At 37.6% G+C, this 22,284-nt stretch overlaps 1 long non-coding RNA gene across 1 annotated transcript; it reads left to right on the forward strand.

The window, feature by feature from the left end:
- Nucleotides 1-1,970: 1,970 nt before the first annotated feature.
- LOC136992184 (uncharacterized) lies at nt 1,971-18,052 on the forward strand. The gene is made up of 4 exons (XR_010884259.1): nt 1,971-2,055; nt 2,168-2,289; nt 2,493-2,520; nt 18,001-18,052. It is a non-coding gene; the product is annotated as an uncharacterized lncRNA (long non-coding RNA).
- Nucleotides 18,053-22,284: the final 4,232 nt, after the last annotated feature.

Below are 22,284 nucleotides of genomic sequence, written 5' to 3' on the forward strand. Positions count from 1 at the left end.
AGCAAGATTTTGACTTAGTCAAAATTATTTCAGGAGTAGTCTCTTTTTAAAAATTGTAATGCTGCGTAAAGCAGTACTTGCACAAACACTTAAGAAGAACCAGTGTTTTTATCAGTGGGCTGTTAGCCCTGCAGAATGAGTTCAGATAGTCCCTGCTTCAAGCAGTTTAAATAAGAATGTGAAGAAGGGAATGTTTTCAGCATAGATATTGCAAGAAGCAGAAAGTTTGGCTATGTTATGCTATGTTCTGAGTTTACTGCCCGTGAAATTTTCCAACAAGTGGGAGTTTGAAGTTCCCTCTACACACACGTATTCTATATATTTTTGATTGGCTGACACTTAGGGGAATGGTTATGTAAGAAATATGAGCAGTTTGAGTGTTGCTTTAAACATAGTTCTGATATAATTAATCCAAACATTCTGGATAGCGTGACTTTGTTAGGAAACCAATTTAGCAGAAACGCAGTTAAACAATATTCATCCTGTTTCAAAAATCATTTCTGCTGAGCCTAATATTAATCCATTAATTCTGCTAAGCTGATGAAAATAATTTTAAAAAGAAGAGGCATGTTTTATGCAACTAATTCCTGACTATTTCTAGTCCCAAGTCCTTGCACAGTGGAGTTTAACCATCTTTTGTTTATGTTTGTCCTGGGTTAAATAAGCATCTACAACTGTCACAGCTGAAGCTTTTGAAATGATGTGGAGAAATCTTCATTAGTTAGATGGAGATAAAAGAGCCAACAGATGGAAGAAGTAGGGAATAAAATGAAGAAAAAAAAAAAGGGAGAAAAGTAAGAAGAGAAAATGCAGATGAATATATGCAAGAGATATGATACAATAACTATTAATTCAGCTAAAATGTCCATCTCTTAGTAACTGTATAAATGAAGATATTTGCTAACCACTGTTTGTCAGCTGTTGCACTTGCATTTGCGGAAGAGATCTGAAATATTAGCCTTCACCTCCTGGCAGAGACAGCCTCAGGTTGAGACTCTGGGAGGTTACATTATCTGTAAAGATGAATCCGCGTGTCTGTGTAAAGGGATTGTTGCTAAGGTATCTGTGAAACATCACTGAAAGCATTGATCTCCAGAAAAAGGCAGTTCTGTGAATTTACTGGTTTGTACCTGTTTAGGTTTTTTCATTGTGTGTTTTTTTTTTTTTTTTTAATCCCTTTGGTTAGAAAGGTAGCCCATGCCGAAGATTTTGGGTTTTCAGGTGCCTTCATGTGTGTAAATTTGCAAGTGCAGTTTTTGAAGCTCAAAAATCTGTCTGAAACTTTGTCTTTTTTTTTTTTTTTTAACCTGAGATCACATTTTTAAATGAAAATGAGCTTGTAAAATAAATGCTGTAACATATGCTCAATAAAAAGTATGGATGTATAACTGAAGACTGAACTGATAGGCTTGTGCAAATCAGCTTGCGTTAAGATTGAAACGGAAGAGTATAGGTTGGCTTTAGTCTCTTCCAGTTTGGTACCAATAACTGTGTAATTTACTATAGTCCTATGGATAGTTACCACATTTTGAAAATTATACAGATCACTGTTTTTGTAATAAGAAAGTTGACCATATCCCTTGTATAAAATAATGATGGGTTGGAAAGGGGAAAGAGAACTGACTCTTCTTTAAAGTTGTCGGTATCTTCTTGATGATATATGAAAGGTAAGCAAAGATCAGTCAGCTTGTGAGCTGAGTGCTGTGACTCCATGAGAAGGAAAAGCGAGTGGTGCTGTCTTTATTCAGCTAAAAATGCATTATATTGTTTTGGAGTAAGACTGTTAAGGATGTGTGCTAAACACTCTGTGGATTGCTCAAGCTCTTTTGTGCTCCCCAGCTTCTGGCTGTAGAGAGACACTGTTGTTTGTAGGCCATGCTAGTTTTTATAGCTAAATTCTCTGTTTTTTTTTTTCCAGGAGTGCTAGAAAAAAATGATATTTCTTTTCCTTTTATATTCAGGAGATCTGGCTATTTCTCTTAACCGAAATAAAAGAACATTCGAGCATCTCTGCTTGGAAGACCACATGCTGTATTTTAATTTATCCCCATTAAGGTAAGAGATTAATTATCTCCTCATCCTTTTACTTTCAGGGCCTGATATTCATGAAGTGATGAGTAGGTATCCAAGGAGTAACAGGGTATGCTTTTGTATAATGTTTGCACAGCTTAGCTGGAGAGCTGGCGCTGCAGGAATCCAAAGGGGAAGAAATGTCTAAGACTGGGAGGACTCTCTAGCATCACAGGAGAAGCACACCTGAACCCCCAGAGTGCTAGATATTCCCGAAAGGCAAGTTAAACTGCTGTTTAGTACTTGTAAGTGTAACAGAATCTGAGCCTAGGATAATGCTCTCCCAGAAAGACAGCACACAAGATAAAGGCAGCAGAAGAGGAGGATGAGAGACAGCATAGTTTACAGTCTTTAGTCAGCAAACAGCACATGACAGATCTCCTTAATTTCAGCTGTTAATTAGATTTTACTTTTTTTTTCAGATGCAACACTCTGGAATGGTCTGAAAAAGTAAGTTTATCCATCATGCTTGGTCAAGACTTATTATTGTTGTCAAGAGGTTTGTAGGAAGGAACTTGAAAAAAGGATTAAAAATGCTTAGGATTCAGAGGCAATACAGAGGTCTATCTCTAAGGTTCTTCAACTTTTTTATCACAGCAGCACAGATACGTCTGTTTCTCTGCCTAAACGAAGATTCCTCTGTTTGCAAGATATTCTGGTACAGTCCTAGTAGGAATACATACACTTACGCCTTGTACTTGGGAGTTCTCCCATGTGTGCTCTTCCCTTAGGCACATTATTTAATGTGCACATGGTGTTTATGTTTTACTTTTTTTGGTAATAATGTTTTTAAGAAACAGTGCACAAGTGTTTTAGCTGTTCATATTCACATGAAATACATGAATTGCTACTTGCAGTCAAATAAAACTGACTTTAGTAAAACCTTAAAGTACATGATAGGTGGGAAAACTTTCATATAAGCTTAAAGCAATCCCTACAAGTCTCGTGCAGGTAGGGAATAGTAACATGAAATGGTTTTTTTTATTAGCACATTTTCATAATAAGGGCATAAATGTATCTGACAAAAAAATGTACTTTTTTTTTTTCTCCCTTTCCTCTTTCCCCTTTCCCATGTTCTGGAAATACTGTAAAATTACATCATTCTTATAAAAAAAAAAAAAAAAAAGTTGAATGAAATTTTGGACTGGGAATTTCTATTAAGATATAGAACCTGTGATGTTTCAGAATGTAGTGGAAATACTGATAGTGTTCATTTGCTGCAATATCATGCAATTTAGAGAGATGAGTTGGGCAAGTTAGAAATAAACTATGATTTCTAGTCTATATTTGATATTGTCCAGCATATATATATTTTTGCTTTAGAATTAGTATATTATAAATGGCTATATTTCAAAAAAATATGCAAGGTAATTTAATCCTCTCAGTTGCTTTAAATCTAAAAGACTGAATTATGTAACTTCTGCATTAGCGGGCATACAAACAAACTAAAGTAGTTATCTAGATATCTTATTACAAAGAGCAATACAAGCTCCATTTGATGTACAGGCAATTAGATCTTGGATAAATTGAAACGTTATATTTTAATAATGTGTGCATGAACACAAATTTAATTTAATTCTGACTGAAAAATTTCATGGGTGCAGAGCTGCTGCCCTCAATATACATTAGCAGAATGTACTGTTCCTGTTTGAGTGCCAAATGAATCTACATTTTTTTAACCTCAGATTATCTCAGGAGTTTAGACACCTGAGCCAGGGATCCTGGGGAGAAGTTTGAAACAAAAGAGACCAGCTGACTAGCAGCAGAAAGCATGATTTATAAACAATTATTTAAAATTGTCAATGTGTGTAACCCATGTGTAGATAATATTCATAAAATCTGACAACACATGGCTGGTCAATATGAAAAATAATTTGACAAATAGAAAGCAAGTAGAAGAGATGCAAAGTGTCACCTATACAATAACAAGTACAAGTATATGGAATGGAATTGGTAGAACTCTCATCTTCAAATTCTCATTATGTAAATAATTACAAAATAAGGTGTTCGTAAAATAATTTTATTTAAACCCATACGCCCCTCAGGATTCTGAGAATATTTTGCTTTGGAGCTAGTGTTACTCCAGTTAAAGACTTGTGCTCTTGGTCATGATAATTAACATAAAATCCTTGTTTGAAATCCTATTAGTTCTATGGTATGTCTTCTGGTGGTTGCTTTTGAGGATGATGATGAGATGCAGTAGCAGAATAAACCATGCTGCACATTGCTAATTAGATATTAAATGATCAGATAATCATATTATATAACTAATTATATAAGCCTAGTCATAGGCAGTGGTTTATTACATATACATTTAGAATAATCCCTAGAAAAGAAGAGTTCAATAATTAAACTACCTTCAGTGGGGACTTAAAAATCTAGTCTGTACTAGAGTACTTATTTTTGAATGACTTGCATGAATCATCTTTAGCTTATGGTACATATTCAAACACTATTTGATGCCAGATAAATGGAATAACAGAATATTATCTATATATTTATGATTTTTGTGCTGTATAACTAAAGGTAAGAGAAGTTGACACAATAGCAAATGAAGTTCTCATTAGAATGTTGTATTTTTATTTATTTATTTATTTATTTTGCTGCTGCTTGGGAAATCTTCCACAAAACATACTACGTACACTTGCATGACCCATTTCAAAATTCAAGTGGTAATGATCTTTCTTTGAAGTTCCAAGACAAATTGCATCCAGAATATATGTGGGAATATTTCCGATTTCTAATTTGCTATTATAATTTAGAGAGTTATTAACTAGATCAAGGATGTTGTGGGCGAGTAAATGAATGAGGCTTTGAAAACATTAATATAGAAAAGTACAGATATGAATCTGTGTAGTGTTAACTGTTTCTGAGGTAATCGCTCCTATCCATGCTCTTGCCCTCTAATACATACAAAGTAGCTTGCCTTTCGAAGGCAGGTAAGAAAGCATTCTTGGACGTTTATATGGAAAGCAAACACAAAGTAAGGCCACGATTAGCAGCTGAGAACTTCTTCCTCAGTCCACAGTCTGACAGCTGTCACTACTGCAGGTGATTGACAGACTGCTTTGTCAAGTAGAAAATGAATCAACCCGAGGCAGTACAAAACCAGATCCAGCAAATGAAGGAGAAGTTAAATCTTAATTTAGACTTGGCAGTACTAACCAGTAATCTTCAGCCATTTTTTCCTTGCTGCTTTCCGAGGCAATCTAAGTTCCTCAAGAGCTGGCCCCTATTATCTAGCATATGTGTTCACTTGTTAGCCCTTGAGCTGTGCAATACTGATGAGTGCCTCTTAACGATATTCTTAGGAACGTCTTGTGAGGAAGGAAACAAACTTGTAAGGCTGTAGTCATTTTAGTCCCATGGAAGTTTCCTTCCAATTCAGAAAATAAGGTGGACCATGATGATGTTTGCACTTCTCTACTCGGGGGCAAGCCACTTCAGCTGAGCAGCGAGGGAGAATGAGGAGGCAGAGAGCAGAGCAATCTCTCCCAAGATGTGCAGACATGTGGCAAGGTTAGCCAGGTGAGCTGGCCAGGCTCCTTTTAATAGCTCTGCAGAGGCAAGAAAATGTTCCTTTTTGACCTGAAGCAGTGTCAGAGGTGTGTCTTGACAGGCAAGGAAGACTCTCGTGTTTAGAGCAGTGCTATGGTTTCTGATTTTCAATTGCCAGGTGGTCACAGATCCAAGGGGGGCACTTGCAAGCCAGCAGCTACCGCCATCTCCTCTCTTTTGTGAGGCTGCTGCGACTGGAGGGGAGGAGAGGGGAAAGGAAGGAGCCAGTGGGCTAGGATTCCCCAGGGAGCTCAATCTCTAGCATTTGTGACTGAAGCACTATACCTAGAGTATTTGTATTCTCATTTGCTTAACCCCAAAGTGTAATATTTTATTATAAGTGGAAACTCCACTCCTTCGATCTGAAATTCCTGACTGTTTTAAGATCTAAAATAAAAGGCTAGAAGGATTACTAAGGTTAAGTTACCCTTTCAATCAGAAAGAAGTATCTCCAAGTTGAGGTTGATGCAAAGAAACAAGGTCGGGAAAGAATGATGTCTCTGTGTGCGTATTTTGTCAAAGGCTTCAACCAGTAGGACTGTCAAATTGGTCCTTTTTATTGACTTTTTTAGTGTCGTCTGAAATAGAAAGGTTGGAACATTACAGGAAGCATGCAGTGCATGCAACTAACTAAACTTTAATATTGCAGTCTGCTTAAATCCAATGAACTTCGAAGAGCATAACAAAACATTTCCAGTTTTATTTGTTTTATTTTGGGGAAACAGGTGGGAGGTTAAATATTCTATTTCTTTAGTACTTAGAAAAAAAAGAAAAGATTGCCACTTTTTAACTCAGTAGAGTGGCACACAAAGAAACAAAAATTATTCTTTTCCTCCTATTGTATTAGAAGGCCTAGACAAAGAGTGATGCAATGACTACGCTCTTTATTGTGCTGCCTCCAGGTACAGAAGATGATATAGCGAAAGCATATTTTTCCCTTTAAATCTTGGGATCTGGAAAACTTTTGCAATCTAAAAGAGATGTTGCGACCGTGCTGGGAGGCCCTGGGGTTGCCCAAACTTAGGACCATTGTTTCTATTTGATTTTGGTGGAGGTGACCTAGTTAGGCAAGGGAGCCTTGGGAACTTAATGTACAAGGAAGTGCTCTCCTGCTGGCTGTTCAGCCTGAGATGCCCTGTGTCGTTCCTTGGATCACCGTGCCTTACATCCTGCTGATTTTTTTTTGTCAATCCAGAATATAGGATTTCCAGTTTTCCTCTGTTTGCTTAATTTGGAGGAGCTCTTGAACTAGTTCTCCTTGGCATAGTGGAAGTTTGCTCATTGTTCAGTCAACTGATGGAAATGTCAAAAGTTTGAAGTGGGAACTTCTGGCCAGCCTGTGGAATTCAGATGTGGCATAATTATTAAGGTTTGTTTTTAACATTGTTTATGGTACTGGATAGATTATAAAAGAAACAAGGAAAACTCCCTCCACACGGAAGTTACTTTTTCTCTTACATTTGCTGGATTTATTTTTAATAGTCTATTAAGAAGACAAATAAATAGAAAAAAACTCTGGAATTACAGAAGGACTGAATGTAACTGTCATGAAGGGAAAAACATACATGCTTTCCCAGGATTTCATTAGATAACCTTGCATAAATAAGCGATTAAACACTGTGCAGGTAAAAGGACGGGGGGAAGTCTTTATTTTTCCTGCATGTTCTTTAGAAGATATTCCTAAACTTGGCTTATGTGTTGATTTTATTGAATTATATTCCTTTAAATTTAAATCTTGATGACCTGACAAGACTTTGTAGAAAATCCTTCAGTTAATAACCAAGCAGGTTCCTCAGCCAAAAACATGATTTTCCATAAAGGTGAGGCTTAAACAGGTATGTCCTAGTGCTGATCATAATTATTTTATAATACTGGTTTATTACCTTGTTTGAGCCAAGACATGTGAAAGACAATGGTGGCAAACCAAACAGTACTAGTTGTTTTTCCTAATGATTTCTCTCTGGAGCAGTGGGCTTTTGGTAGACGAGGCGAGCACGTTTTCTGCGCGGGAGAAATAAGAGCAGTATTTGCTGCTGCTGCTGCTGCTGCATGGGTACAGCGTTCCCTTGCAGCTGTTCCTGCCTCCCTGTGGGGGATGCGATAAGCTACAATTAGCTGCAGGTGCTGGGAAGCGGAGTGCCCTTGCTCTGCTCAACAGTCTGAGGCAACAAACAAAAGAGCCGGAGAGACAGGAATCTACCTCCTGCTTAATGGGGCATGAACGCTTTTTCTTGGCACCGAGACAAGTGTCTACCTTTTGTTAGAAGTACGCTTCTCTTTTTCCCTTGGTGGAAAGACAGAGGCCTTCCTTGTGTTTATTAGTTCGCTGCTAGGAGAGAAAGAAGCTAAACAAGACCATATGCTGCAAGAGGAGAACAGCAGTCACCAGGCACTGAAAGAAAAGTGCTCTCACCTTTGCAGCATAACACTGCTTATTTCTGTTTCCTGGGGGGAAAAGAGAGGCGGGGGGAAGGAGGGAGAAATTTCCCCCACCCCTTTTTCTTGTTTTCTTGTTTTTCAGTCTGTCTTAGCTATGGACAGAGTTTGGGTGCAGGCAGTTACAAGTAGGTCTTAAATAAGATTGCAGATTGCATTCTTTTGAGATTTGAATCTCTGTTAGGATGAAAACTGGGTACAAACAGCTGGCACAATGTCTGGGGTGGGGAATAACTTGCCCAGATGTTCCTGTCTGTGAGCAGAGGTGCTTAGAAGTGTGAGGTGTCCCGCTGTCAGCAGAAATGTGACCCCCGTGGTTCAAAGGCCTCAGAAGGTCTATGGCAAGTGGAGGCAATCACATGAATAACTGGGCAGGGAGGAACCGCTCTTCCAAACTTGCTGTCTCTGACATGCTCCAGGGATGTCTCAGTAGCTTTACCATGAAAGTGGTGTCTCACCCTAACCAAATAGAGTTCCTCAGCTGAAATTGTGTAGGTTTGCCCATGGCCATGTGAAACACACATCTCTCTTCCCATCCCACCTGGCTTCCCTTACACATGCATGTGCAGTATACGCAGCAGCCCCACGTATCACTGAACTGCAGTCTAGATAAGAGGAGCATGAGCTGTGGGTGGTTTTGGGTGGTTTTGAGTTGTATGTGTGGCTGGTGGCAGGCCAAGAAGTCTTCTGCTTCATAGTCCATGTTTTCTAAATGAGCACAAGGGATATTCCTCCTCTGTTGAGGTGCCAGTTGTCATGAAATTTCTAGGAATATAACTCTTCTTGATCCTCTTAGATGTCTGTCAAGTTTAGTTGAAACATATCAGCACTTAAGGGGGGAACTAGGTGAGTGTATTTGCATTTATGTATAACGATTATATATGCCTTGTTTGCTTAAGAAAATGTACTTGAGAAAAAATGGAATGTTTGTACTGAGTAGAGACTTCTGCAGGGGGCAGCTCCTGTGCATCAAGTGTTGTAAATGTATGCTTTTTAGTAAAATGGTATTTAGTACTATGAAACTTGTATAGCACCACAGAAGCCAACATTATCTATGCATGCAACCTCAAGATTATCAGTAACGAGAGCTCCTGATGCAGGTTTATAGGATAGATTCACTAAGCAGGATATGAGCTATGCCACAGCTTCAAAGACAACAATTATCTTTAGTCATGCACCAGATTTACATAGTAGATTTATTGCATATCTTCAAGTGAGCTGTGAGAATAAATTTTATTTCCTGAAAAACAAAACTGAGAATGTTTTTTAAGGTATTTTAGGTTTAATATTTTTTAGCTTCTCAGATTCAGGTTTTGGGGATGCTCTCATCCTTTGGAAAATAAATGATGATTATCTTTTATTGCGGATTAGATTCTAAGTATTGCCTGCATGCAATGGATCAAATGCACACATCCTAGATGTTCAGCTGACTGCATGATAGGCATGCTTGGTGTCATTTAGGATTCAGTTGCCTCTATGGTAGAAGGCTTTGGATATTCAAGAAGTCAGTGCAGAGCTGACAGATGATACAAGACGTACGAGTTTTGTAGAAGCAGCTAAAGGCAGGCAGGATACTATTTGACATTTAAAATGACATGAAGCATATAGATTTGCTCTGAATCTTACATATTATTTTGGAGCCTTAACTCCCTTTTTAAGATCCCTCATTTAATATGGAGCAAAGATGATGATGTCTGTTTCACCAAATTGTTTTGATGATCATCTACAAATCAGGTGGAGCAAGCATGCCAGCTCATTGCAATTTGGCAACAGTACAGTAATGTTGTGTGAGCTTTTTAGTTAAATCTCATCTATTGTTAAAATTCATTAAGTTGCATTGGTTACAACTACTTTGGAGCATTTCTCCTGGATAGTTCAAGAAATTGCCAAATTGGAATTATTAATGGTAGTTGTTTGTTTTGATAGCTGTGAAAGGTTTTCGGTTGGTGCTTTTAGACCTATAATGTTGTCTCTATGGATCTTGGCCTCTAGTATTTGAACAATACAGACATAGTGCATTTTACCAAACTGTGATGTGAAAATGTTCGTGCCGGGGTGGTCTAGTCTAGCATACAGCTAGATTTGCTGTATGCAGTGCAGGTCAAATTCTGAATATCCACTCATCCCAGCACAAATCAGATCAAAACTTTGTTCATGTAATTTGTATTTGAATCCTAGGGCAGAAGTCTGTCTTTCCTCTGGAAAGATTATAGTGTTGTGAAGGCTTCTTTATGCTTGATGTCTCTATCTTAACTTTACACAATTCTATTTTATACATAACTTCAACAACTGGGAAAAGTTATTTATGCTCCTAGGGCAAAATATATTTACAGGAGCATTTGCAAGAATGCACAGATTCTGAATAAAAGTTATTAAACTTCATTTTGTATTACAGAGTAATTAATGGTGTCATTTGGTGTTTTCTTTTTCTAGATTTAATTACAGTACAAGTATAATGAGAAATAAATTAGCTTTCTAGGCAGCACAATCGGGGCTTGACAGCAGGTTCTTCTAATGGTCAGTGAATCCTTTTGCATAGTTTTCCTAATTAGGGGGAAAAACTAAAATCTGTATTTAAAAAAAGGAATGCAGGAGAGGCAAGGGCAGATGCATGAACTGGGAGGAAGGAGGATAGGAAATGAATGGGAAAGCTGCATCTGTGCCAGCTAAGTTGGATTCTTCGTGCATTGTTAAGAGCTGGCTATTATTTTAAGTATCTTGTTTCAGAGAGGGGTGAGAGGGGTTTCTTCTCTTCAGATACATATCTGGCCAAACTTGCACTCAAACACAGAAGCCAAGAGAACAGGGTTCAGGCAGTTTTAAATCCTGTGACCTAAAGAAGGCTAAGAGTCTGTCCCACAATAGTCTGTATATATTTTCTTCTGAGAAATATATCTGGTACCTCTGAGAATGCTGGCAAATCTACTGACTAAATAACTTTTCTTTTTTCTTTTGCAAGAGATTTTATCATAAGGATGTGCGTATGGGAGTGTTTTTTAACAAGCTAATTAAATGGCAGTAATTTCCTGTAATGGAGATTATCTAATTGGCTAGCTATATAATGGTCTGCTTTGATATTTAAACTAGCTTGTATCTATAGCTGTACATAGAGTTGAAATAAGGACTACCTACAATGAGAAGCTCTTAGGAGGGCATAGGCAAGTATGAATTATTAATAGCCTTTTTCCTCTCCCTTTCTTCCTTTACCTATGGCTTCAAATAAACCATGAACTGTGAGCATGAATGCAGAAGACAAGATTAATTGATTTTGCCAGTTTGGAAGTAAAATATATGAGTTATTTTATTTGTATATACTGGTATCTTACTATTGAATGTGTCATGAGGTTTCTGTTGTTTTTTTTCCCCCCCAAAATAAGGAGGAGAAAAAAGGAATTTCAGTTAAGTGGTTTGGGGTTTTTTTGTTTGTTTTTTTTTTTTTTTTGACAACTTGCTGCTTTTTTCACAGTAGTTTGGGGGATAAAACATGTTCACAATATTCAAAGAGAATATTTCAGAAAGCAAATACAATGGCAGGGTGAAATAGAGTCCTTTAGGCAGGTCTAAGGTGTGAAGAACTGATTGACTCAGTGCCCCTAACCTTTAGAGGTCAAAGGTGTAAGCCAAGATAACGTAACTCTTGAGCCAGAGTGTGGCAGAAAGTGGAAGAGACAGGAACAGCTGAATTAAATCTAGAGGTTATGTTCAGGGTTATGAGGCATTCATTGAGTTTTATCACCTTTATCATTAAAGTCTTCAGGAGAAGGTCATGTTTCTCTCCCTTAAAGCACTGTGGAAAAAAGTTTGTGATGTGTGTCGGCCTTTTTCGCGTACAGATCTCCTTCCCTTCAATATGCTGTAACTGATTTTAATAATGTGCAGTGGAGGAAGAGCCACATTCTCTATATCTTCTTTCCCCTTGTCATCAGGTAAAGTTGGCCTGACTTAACTTCAGCTGCAGATGTTTGCTTATTTTTGATGGGAATGGGATGAAGAGAGTTAAAGTCAGGCCATCAAGAAAAAAATACCTTTTTTGGGGAGGTGCAATTGTCCAGACAGTGAAGCAGCTCAGTAGCTGCAGATGCAGGTTAAGTAGTGGCTGGTGCCAGAAAGAGGAAGAAGGGGTAAAAATATTGGCATGACAGTGAAGGTGCAGCCCTAGTGATAACTTGGTAAGAGAGGTATGGGAAGTTGTTTTCTGATGACAGATACCATAATTGCACAGAAGGGTTTTTGTTTTGGGTTTTTTTGTTTTTCCTGCACACCATCTCAGGCCCTTATGCACTGCAAAGCTGATCACAATTGTGTCCAAATGAGCAGATACTGAAATTAAGATCATGCCCTAACATTTTTTGAAGCTTAGGATCTTTGTCCTTACAAGTCCTAGGTGATATCCTTACTTGGAGTAGTTCTAGTATTGGAATATTTACTATGAATCTCTGATGAGTAGGAAGCAAGCAAACAAAAGGTCTCCAGTCAGTATTATTAAAATTTTATGCTTTAATTATTATTATTCTTTTCTTAAAAGATGTGTGAGACCTTTTCCTTAGGTTCATTTTCTAAGATGAAAGCTCATACCAAAGTACTGGGTAAATATCCTTCCCCTCTCCCTCCCTCCTTCCTCTTCAGTCAGTTGCTCTGTCTTGAATTTTTAATATAATTGCCTGAAAATCACGTGTGACGTGTAGATATTTTTAAAGTGCTGTATAATAAAACGATTACTTTAAAAGTCCTTTTTAAGTTCCTTATAATCAGTATACAGATTTTACTGGTAAATGACATTGTATTTTCCAAAACTTTTAAGAGGCATGCTTAAAAATCATTCAGCAACATACAATTCTATGTGCTTGTTCTTGTTGTTAGATGATTAGAATGGTGATTTTTTTTGTTTGTTAGAATGGTGATTTTTTTGTTTGTTTTTTAAATGTTGGCTGTTAACGTCATGCCTTATAGAAGTAAATAATAGATGGGAAATGCCAAAAAGACAAGGTAAAGAGCATAGAAGTTGAACTGCTTTGGATCTCTCCAGGATGCTTTTGCAGTTTTGAATTGCAGTTTAACACAGGCCAAGCTCTTCCCAAGTTTGTCTCCTTTGAAGTCTACTGAATTAGGCCAGGAATAAACCTGACCTCAGGTGTCTAACCCCCAATGTGAAACCAGTACAACTACTTCCAAAATCACACTGCATAGTGTATTTCTTTTACCTTTAGCTCTGTGATTAAACCCTCAGTTCCTTTTCCCTGATTCTCTGAATCTGGGCTGCCCTGAGATTTCCTATTCATTGCTATAATTAGGTAAGCAAGAGAGGTACTTGGAAAGGGTGAGCTGTAATTACACAGCAGTGGATGCAGAGGTCATGCAAGATAGGTGTTAAGAGTGTGTAAATTGCTCGTGCTTTTTGCTCCTGTTACAGAAGTTTGTTTTATTGATTTTTCTCTTCCGAGAAATGACACCCAGTGCGGCAGGCACATCATGCCAGCCTGTCCCAGCTAGGATCTGACAGATGATCCAGACAAATGTACAGAGCTTATAAAAAGTTGAGCCCAAGAGAGCAACTGTGACCAATTTTCCCTATTTTGATTCCCCTCTTTTGATATGATGATCAAGACTAAACTTTGTTACAGTCTGATGGCTTTTGGCAGAAGGACTGAGAGCTGAGAACTCCCTGAGAAATGCACATATAGCAGGAAAGAAAGTGTTAGAAATCTAAATTTAAATGATAATGTTGCACTTGTAGAGCTTTGGGGTTTTTTTATGGTGAGGTAGTAGATATTGAACAGTGAGAGACTATCATGATATGGGAGAAATAAAAGCTTCAAAACATATGTGCAGAATCTGAATATATGACATTTTTCCTCTTTCATAGGTAGAAAGAATATGTCAATTTCTAGGGCACATTAAAATTGTGTCCTTTGCTGTACATGTACTTCTTAATTTTCATTCATTAGCTGTGATGTAAATAGAAAAATAAAAAGGATTAATGTGCACTATTATATGAGATATTACAAACTTATACCTTAAATGCCAAATGTTAAATACGATAATTATCATAACCCTGTTTTGATTTGCAATGGGTAGACATATTAGCAGGCTTTTGTTCTTAATCTTTCAAAGCCTTGAGGTAACAAATTGTGTAACCTCTGCGTTTTTACTGCATGGTCTTTGGTCTGCAGGGCTGAGGAATCTGGCTGGAGTCCAGGTTCTCTTGCATGAAAGCAGGCAGCAACATTCCTGCTGAAGTTAGACTGAAATGGACTTTGGGACTGAATTACACAGTGAATACTTATGACAAAGACCTAATCAGGTCCTATTTTATTGTCTTCTAGTTTTCTATACAATCTTCATAAATGCAGTACGAGCTTTATACAATGATAACAGCGATAGAAAAGCAAAGAATCATTTCAGATGTGTAATGCCAGAGGTTGAATCAGTAATTTACTCTAGGCCATTAGAAATGTTAGTTTATAATGGATCACTGTTTAGATAGAAGTTCTTCATTAGAACTTCTGTCCTCAAGAACTAAACATGAGACACATACTAGCAGCCAAATTTACTTGGGTTAACTTTGACTGATTGCCTTTTATTGGCTGAAGCTTATGCTGATTTGTAATGATGGCATAGTTTCTGTTCTCGGGTTGATGTGAGGAATTTCTTCAGGCACAGGCAAATATCTTTAGTTGTAATGAGGTTTGTTATTCATGAAAACGTGACAGCATCATAGTTGGCTGGGTTCTCTGCTTTCTAAGAGGCCTATTTTCTTTATCTCGGTGCTATGGGCAGGGTAGATGTCACTTTCTTAAGCTGTTTTGACTCACAAGGGTTTTTGTACAATGACATTAAGGCTGCTTTATAAAATGGAAGTATATCAACTGCCACCTCTCAAGACTATATTTGTTTCTTTCATGGCTACACTGAATTAATAGCTCAGTCAATCAGTCTGAAAAAGAAAACCAAGTTTGTCTCTTCCTTTGCCACTTCCAAATAATTCATATCTAAAACCAGAAATGCTTTGTACTGGTGAATAAATGAACTTGCACTTTGAATATCATTGCAGTTTTATTACTTCAATCCTTCCCATGAGTTATTCTCAGTTACATCCCACTTTATTTTGATAATTTCTCCTGATCAACACACTTCACAACTCTATTCCATTTTTTTCCCCACAAAGTTATTAACTTTATCCAATTAATATTGGTTCCAAGACTGATCCTTGGAGAACTACATGAACAACATTCTTCCAATCCAATGCAAATCATTGTTATTTTTCTTCAGATAATTCTTTACACAATTTACAATTCTCACGCTACAACCTGTCTTTTAGAGCTGAATTAATGATTTTTGTTGTAGTGCCATATTGAACATCCAGTAATTTATTTAAACTTAGTTTCAATTTATCTTGTTTATAAAACAGTTATTGCATTAGTCTGGAACAATCTGCTTTCATTAAAATTCAATACAAGTTTACCAAACTTCTGTTAACTTGGATACCTGAGTTTTATAAACAAGTTTTGAGGGATACAGTTGTGGTCAATTGAGGTCAAACTAATGATCTTGAATTTGCTTAAATCATGTTGTTATTTTCTTTCTCTCTTTCTTCTTTAAAGAGAAGTACAAGATATATAGTTTATATATCTCTCATTTATATACTACTGCTCTGTTCTTAATATTATTATGTAATATCATTCCTGTAAGTTCCAAACTTTTTAAAAATCTGAGGGCAGGGTATCTATTTGCTTCCAGTAGCATTGCCCCTGTATCCTTAACCCTTGATTTGAGCGCATTTAGTCTGGGGATTTTGCTCTCTTCTCAGGATATACGTTCATGCTCTGGTATTTCAGTTGGCCATCTTGCCCATGATCATCATCAATGTCCTTGCCTCAATTTTCAATAAGGCAAAGTATTTACTTGGTTTTGGGACCATAACTTAGATTGTCTGTACCGGTCTCCATAAATGCTACCCCTTTATTGGACTGGTATTTAACTCTTCTCTCTGGGCTTCTCACCAACTCTAGTACCTTCATAGGAAAAATTCTGTCATTTCTTCAGCAATTCCTTCCCTTCTTACAAAGAGAAGTATTAGAAGTACTCTTTCAGTATTTGTCTTTTGCTTTTGTCAAATTATGCTACCTGCAGAGAAACTGAAGTGTGAAGGGGAGGGTGAGCTGTGTGAAATAAAACTAGACATCACTATGCTTGCTGTTTACTAATTACTGATATTAAATTAGTAGGATAGTTTTTGAAGAAAATAGTGAGTCCATTAATGATTCTTTGCTATAAGTAAATTAACGTAATAGCAAGATATTTGAGAAAAACTTGTTAACACGTGGAAACTATCTGCAAGGGAATATTTAACAAGTGCTATTTAAAATAATCAGCAACAGACTAAAATCTAAACAACCAGTTGGCATGGGAAAACAATGTACAATCTATGCAGATCTCAAAATCCTGCAGAAGTTTCTCAAATATATGACCAAAAGGAAGGGCTTTACAGCCTGCATGAGGGTCAAAAAATACAGACCCATTTTGAAGGGTGGTGTAGGATAATGAATTCTAATGTTAAACTTGTGGGATGATGTGTTTGGAGGCTATATTCCAATGGTGATCTCTTTTATTAACTCTATTAGCTTTCCTTTTCTTTCCTTTTATGATTTACCTTTTCCCTAAAATGTAAATTCCTAAGGTGGGGAATATTATTGCACAGGTCAGCAGCACTACAATTAAAATGAGTGATGTGATGCAAGTATTATATTGTAGCAATGACACCATGATACAGTAAATGAGGTGGCTTCATTAACACGAAGAAATCTGTTTCTCAGTGTGCTCTCATGAGCGACTGCAAGCGGACTGCTGACACTTGTGCTGTTGTCTATAGTGGGACTCTGGAATGAGAATTATTTGTTTGATTTCATTTGGTGTTCAATGAAGAAAAACTCAACCTTAGCTACAAAGAACAGGAATGGTGTTAAATAGCCATAGGCATGCTTATCCATACTAAGTATGCACGTACTTTATTCTCACATTGCTTTTCAGTAAAAGGAGAGACAAATTAACCTGTTCACATTGCATTACCCTATTTCTTAACTAGCCAGGAAGAACAGGCCAAATTTCATCCTAAACTGAAGCAATTTTACACTTCCTTCTGTCAGCTCAAATTACTTTGGGCTCCCTAAACACCATACAGAACAGGTTTTAAATCTTCTGTTTCCATACCAGACAGTGAGCCATGATGGCCTTAAAGGCCCAATATCATCTGGTTGACAGAGCCTGATTTGATCCCAGATATCCCATGGCTCTCACTTTTTTGCTATTAAGTTCACATAGTTGCTATCACCAGTCTACTTACTTTCTCTTTAAATCCGGCCAGCTGTCTGTCAGCTTCAAATTTTAATACGCATCTTTCTCGTATTTGGTACCTATTACAAAACTGACATTACAGAAAGCCGCCAGCAGTTCAGGTTCTGAGAGAGATGAAGAACACGCTGAAAAATAGCGGTATGAATGTGTCATTCTAACATAACCTTTTTAGGTTGCTACTTGTCACCTGAAAATGAACACAATTTTAAAACACATAGAGTAATGCTGCCATAATTAGATACTGTTAAACTATTAATAACAAGTAGTTAGAAAAGTATTGTACCCAAACACTTATTTGTTTTAAAACAAATGGAATGTAACTCAAATTTCCAGAGACCACAAGAAATCTGGGAACCCTAATGTAAGAGCTTCTGCTTGACCAAGAGCATATTCAGTTTGCCTTTCCAGCCATACTTGAAAGAACATGTCGGATACCATCTCTTAAAAGAATGTTAATCTTCATCTGAAGAAAAAGATACCTAGACAGATGGTCCACTGATGAACAAGTTATTTGAGGAAAATATACTTTGTCTGCTCTCGACCTCACATGGTTTTTTTTGTTGTTTTTTTTTTTTTTTCCTCCAGATTCCCTGTCTTCTGGAACTTGATCATGGCTTGACTGCAAGGATGGTAAAGCCCTTTGGTTGAAGGGAGCCCAGGTGACTTACTAATGGGCTAGGTGTAAGTCTGGGGAAGTATGGGCTGGGTGGAAGTGCTCTGCTCTGTGCTGGGGGGGTGGGTGGCGCATCACAGTAGGTTCAAAGGCCAGAAATCAGCAATAAGTTGGCAGACCAGCTGGGGAAAAACATCATTTTTCCCCATGTTTGGAAAAAGCTTAGACTCTAAGTCATCTCTTCCCCTTCCCAATGGGTCCCTTGTTATGGGGTAGGAGCCCATGTTCTGGCCCACAGCTATGTGGCTAGGGTTTGTGTCTTTGCACTAAATAACAGCTATCGCTGGATTTTTATTTGCTAATTAAATTTACAGGCATCTTTCACTTATCTCCTATTTCCGAACTCTGTGTCACCCTTTCACCTGGCATCACAGCCAATTACCTGGGAAAGATATTAACCAATTTTGTGTCTTATCGAAAGGCTGCCCCTGTTGCTGACGTGATCTTATCAAGCAGTATTGACTGATCACTTACAAGGCAAAAGTACTGGCAGTTTGTGCACAGCCAGGGCACTTCCATGTGGCAAACTTCTAGCTGTGCTGGGACACCCAAGCTACGTTTAGAAAAGGCAGTTTGGAGAGCTGTACAGCCACGTTTCACCCAGGCAGACCAGTCCTTTGAGTACCTCTGTGACATGGACTGTCCGTTTTGCTCTTGACAACTCATGAAGAAATTGCTGCAGCATAATGAAACGGGCATACATTTTTCTTTAAGTATTTTGCACAGAAATTTGAGTTTACCTGTTGGGATGGTGCTAAGGCAGAATATTCAGCTTTGTGGCACAACGATGCTTTTTGATTCATTAACATAACTGAATTAGTAATGGAGATGTGACTGTAGGGAGTGAGTAAGTGCGTAATATACTGGGATACTGAATAAAAATCTACATGCTTGGTATAAAAAAAATTAGAAAAATATTATATAATTGTATAGTAATTTTGTTTATTATGAAGAAATCCTGTTATGTTTTCCCTCTTAAAAACTTCCTAAAGGTAGGAGCTTCTGATTAAGAGGTATGTAATCTATTTACCACTTGTTCAGTTGGCCTCAATCAAAAAAATCTACCTGCTATGGTAGGTTTTTATCTATGGAAATATAGCAAAATATTCTTTGCCTCCTCTGGTAAACAGTGGCGAGTATTCAAGCAGTTTGTCTGATCTGCATGGGTTCCAAGGAGACCGAACAAGACAAACTTTTTTTTTTCTCCTTGTAGTTGAAAGTGGTGTAGTGTTTCTAGACAGATTAAATTATTTTTTTTCTTTTATGAATCTTATACTTTAATTTGAGTAGGGAATGGCAAAAATGTTACTCTGCAGTACAGAAGGAAAACTAGGTTGCTTTAAGTGAATGACTAATTCATAGTCCACATGCATTGTTTTGGAAGATGTCCTTTTTAGTGTCTTCAACAAAAGGTAAGTGTTGTTGTACTTTTACCTATTTTTGAAGCCAACATTAATAAATCAGGTCAAAATAGGCTTGCCCATCTTCATTGTTGAGCAAATTCTACCTTTGAAGCAGAGGGTGGATGATGTAGGGGTGAAACCAGTAGTACCTGTAGCTATGTATGCTGAAGCCTCATTCCACATGCTCATATAAGTATATAAAAGTTAAAGGCTGTCAGGGGGACGTGGCCTTTGCAGGTGATACGGCGAACTCCAGAGGATATGCGTCCTGAAGTGAAATATCAAAAACCTGCATGCTGTTCTCTGATCTTGACTTCACAAGACAGCTGGGAAGGCACTTTTTTGCACTTTAGTTTTACCCAGCCAGAAAGTATTTGCCAGTATGGCAGCACAGTACAGGAAAAGAACCTTATTAATTCAGGCATCTAGTTTAAAGAGATGCAGACTCTAATATGTATGTGATATAATGACCACTCACAGCGTTCCTGAAGTGTTACCCTTGAGCAACAAAAATTAAAATTCATCAATGCGGAAGAAAGTATGTCACCATGGATATCAGATATTTGAGTTTGGTAGGATACTGAGACTGGTTTGGAAAAGGCTTCTATTTCATTATTTCTCTGCCTTCATAATTCTCTTACATCTTTAATGAGGGTTCATGCATGAATTCAGAAATAGGTTATAAGACAGACAGACTGTCATTCTCCCTCCATTTCAGTCTCAAAAACCCCAAGCCATCTGAGAGTTGAACTGCTTTATTCTTCAAGAGGAAGAAACTGATAAGATTCAGATCAAGCAGAAGAATACAGAGAGTGTCTGGGGGGAAAATATCCCAATCCTCAAAGGGCCGTTTACTGCCAGCATGAAACCAAGACATTTTCTTTTGTTCAGAACAGTCTAGTGCTGTATTATACTTCTTTAATGCTTGAAGAAATAAGAAAGCAATCGATTGCACAGTTCTTGTTTCTGTATTAGTTTAAAAGAGAACGTCTTCAGACATCTTCAATGTTTGTTTGCTGAACCATCTATTTACATTGACATCAATTGGTAGGTAATAATTATATATTTCAATTTTAGAAAAAAAACAAAGGGGGACAAATAGTATACTCCATAGCAGAGCTGGACAACTTTTAAGCATCCCTTTAGCTATTTTATGGTTTGGACTGTATGTTTGTACAAAGGATATTGAAGCAACAGCTTCTTTCTATTAGCAGAACAGAAAGTTTATGCCGGGTGGGATGGGTGGCTGTAGGAAGAATGAACACTTGACTCCAGTATAATACTCAATATGAAGAAATTCCCCTAATGTGTTGGTTGTGTTTTGCTGCTTTGATGCTGGTCTTTCTCCCTCTTTTTGAATTTAAGACCCATCCACTGTCCCTCATAGGTGGCTAAATGTAAAAGTAAGTGCAATCAAACAATTTGTGCTTGCGGGAAGCTGCATCAATTACGAGGCACGGGCTTCGTAGCACGTAGGAGAGCAGTGGCTATGGTCCTCGCGGCCATGGTCCTTGCGGCCCTGTGACAGGGCCTCTGCAAGGTTTGTTCTGCAAAGCGCGGGATCTGCTGATACGGGTCGGGGCGATCAGGGCTACGTATCCCCCTGTACGTGCTCACTGAGGTTCATCATAGTGACTAAGAGTCCAGGTCACAGACAAGAGCCCCCCTATGCTAAAATCTGTGTCAACGCAGAAGAGAAAAGGCTCTCATCTTCAAGGCATCATAATGTAAGTAATGGGTCAAATTGCACCCTGCCATGTGCATATCTGGAGAAAAATACGTGATGTTTCATTTTGCTTTTTGCTATTAGAGTTGAGTCATGTTACCATTAACATCAGTGCATGTTTATAGAGAATTGATTTAGGTAAGGGATTGGTAAAATCTTTGCATATTTGTTTTTGAATTGTATGTATTTTCATTATAGTGTCATAGTCCCAGGACAAAATACACAGTTTTCCTTGAGAGAAAAACTTCTCTGGACACAAAGTTAGCTTTTACTATGATCATGGATTGGGCTGGCTTGTTTCATTTCATAAAACTTGCTATTTCAAATTTTAAATAATGGAAGCAAACATAAAATATCCCTAGTTACTGCTGTAGTTCTCTGAAACCTCTTGCTGACTATGCCTGCTTGGAATTTTTTTTTTAATCAAAATAAAGTTTTGATTAAGAAAGGGAAAGAATAAGATTTTTAGAGTTTGCTTTGCTGCTACTTCTCTGTTCCTGACTAGGTCTAGCTGTTCACTGCCTGGTATTTCTGTGGCAGAAACTACATTAACAGAATTGTTCCCCTACTTTTGGTAAGCTACCAGGAGTTGTCAGCAAGGAATGGATTTGTCTTAGTTATTCTCATTGGGAGGTATGTATGTATCTATATTTTTGTGTATATTAAACAGTCTTCCCTGAAATTGCCAAGACATACTGTTTATAGCTGGTAGTATTTCTACTGATAATTTTCTTAAAATACAAGTTAGATTTTAGTACGTATTCCACTGCCTTTTGGTAAGCCATCAATATAGAACCATCAATAGTATAGGCGTCCCTGTTTCTTATCTCTATAATAATTACGAAGAGGAGAGACCAACAGATATGTACATATGCAAACATAGAGGGCGGATCAGAAGTCATTCTCCATTCCAGCAAACCAACTTTATATTGATGATCTGGTGTAGTAAAAGCTCTGTATCACTCTGGGAAAAGGAGAGCAAGGTGCTAAAGCTTCTGAGACTTGTGAGGAAAAATGTTAATGCTTCTTATTTCCAGTTTAAAAAATGTGCATTCTGGAAAGGGAGA

The sequence above is a fragment of the Apteryx mantelli genome, chromosome 5 (genome assembly GCF_036417845.1).
Source record: "Apteryx mantelli isolate bAptMan1 chromosome 5, bAptMan1.hap1, whole genome shotgun sequence".
Lineage (NCBI taxonomy): Eukaryota > Metazoa > Chordata > Aves > Apterygiformes > Apterygidae > Apteryx > Apteryx mantelli.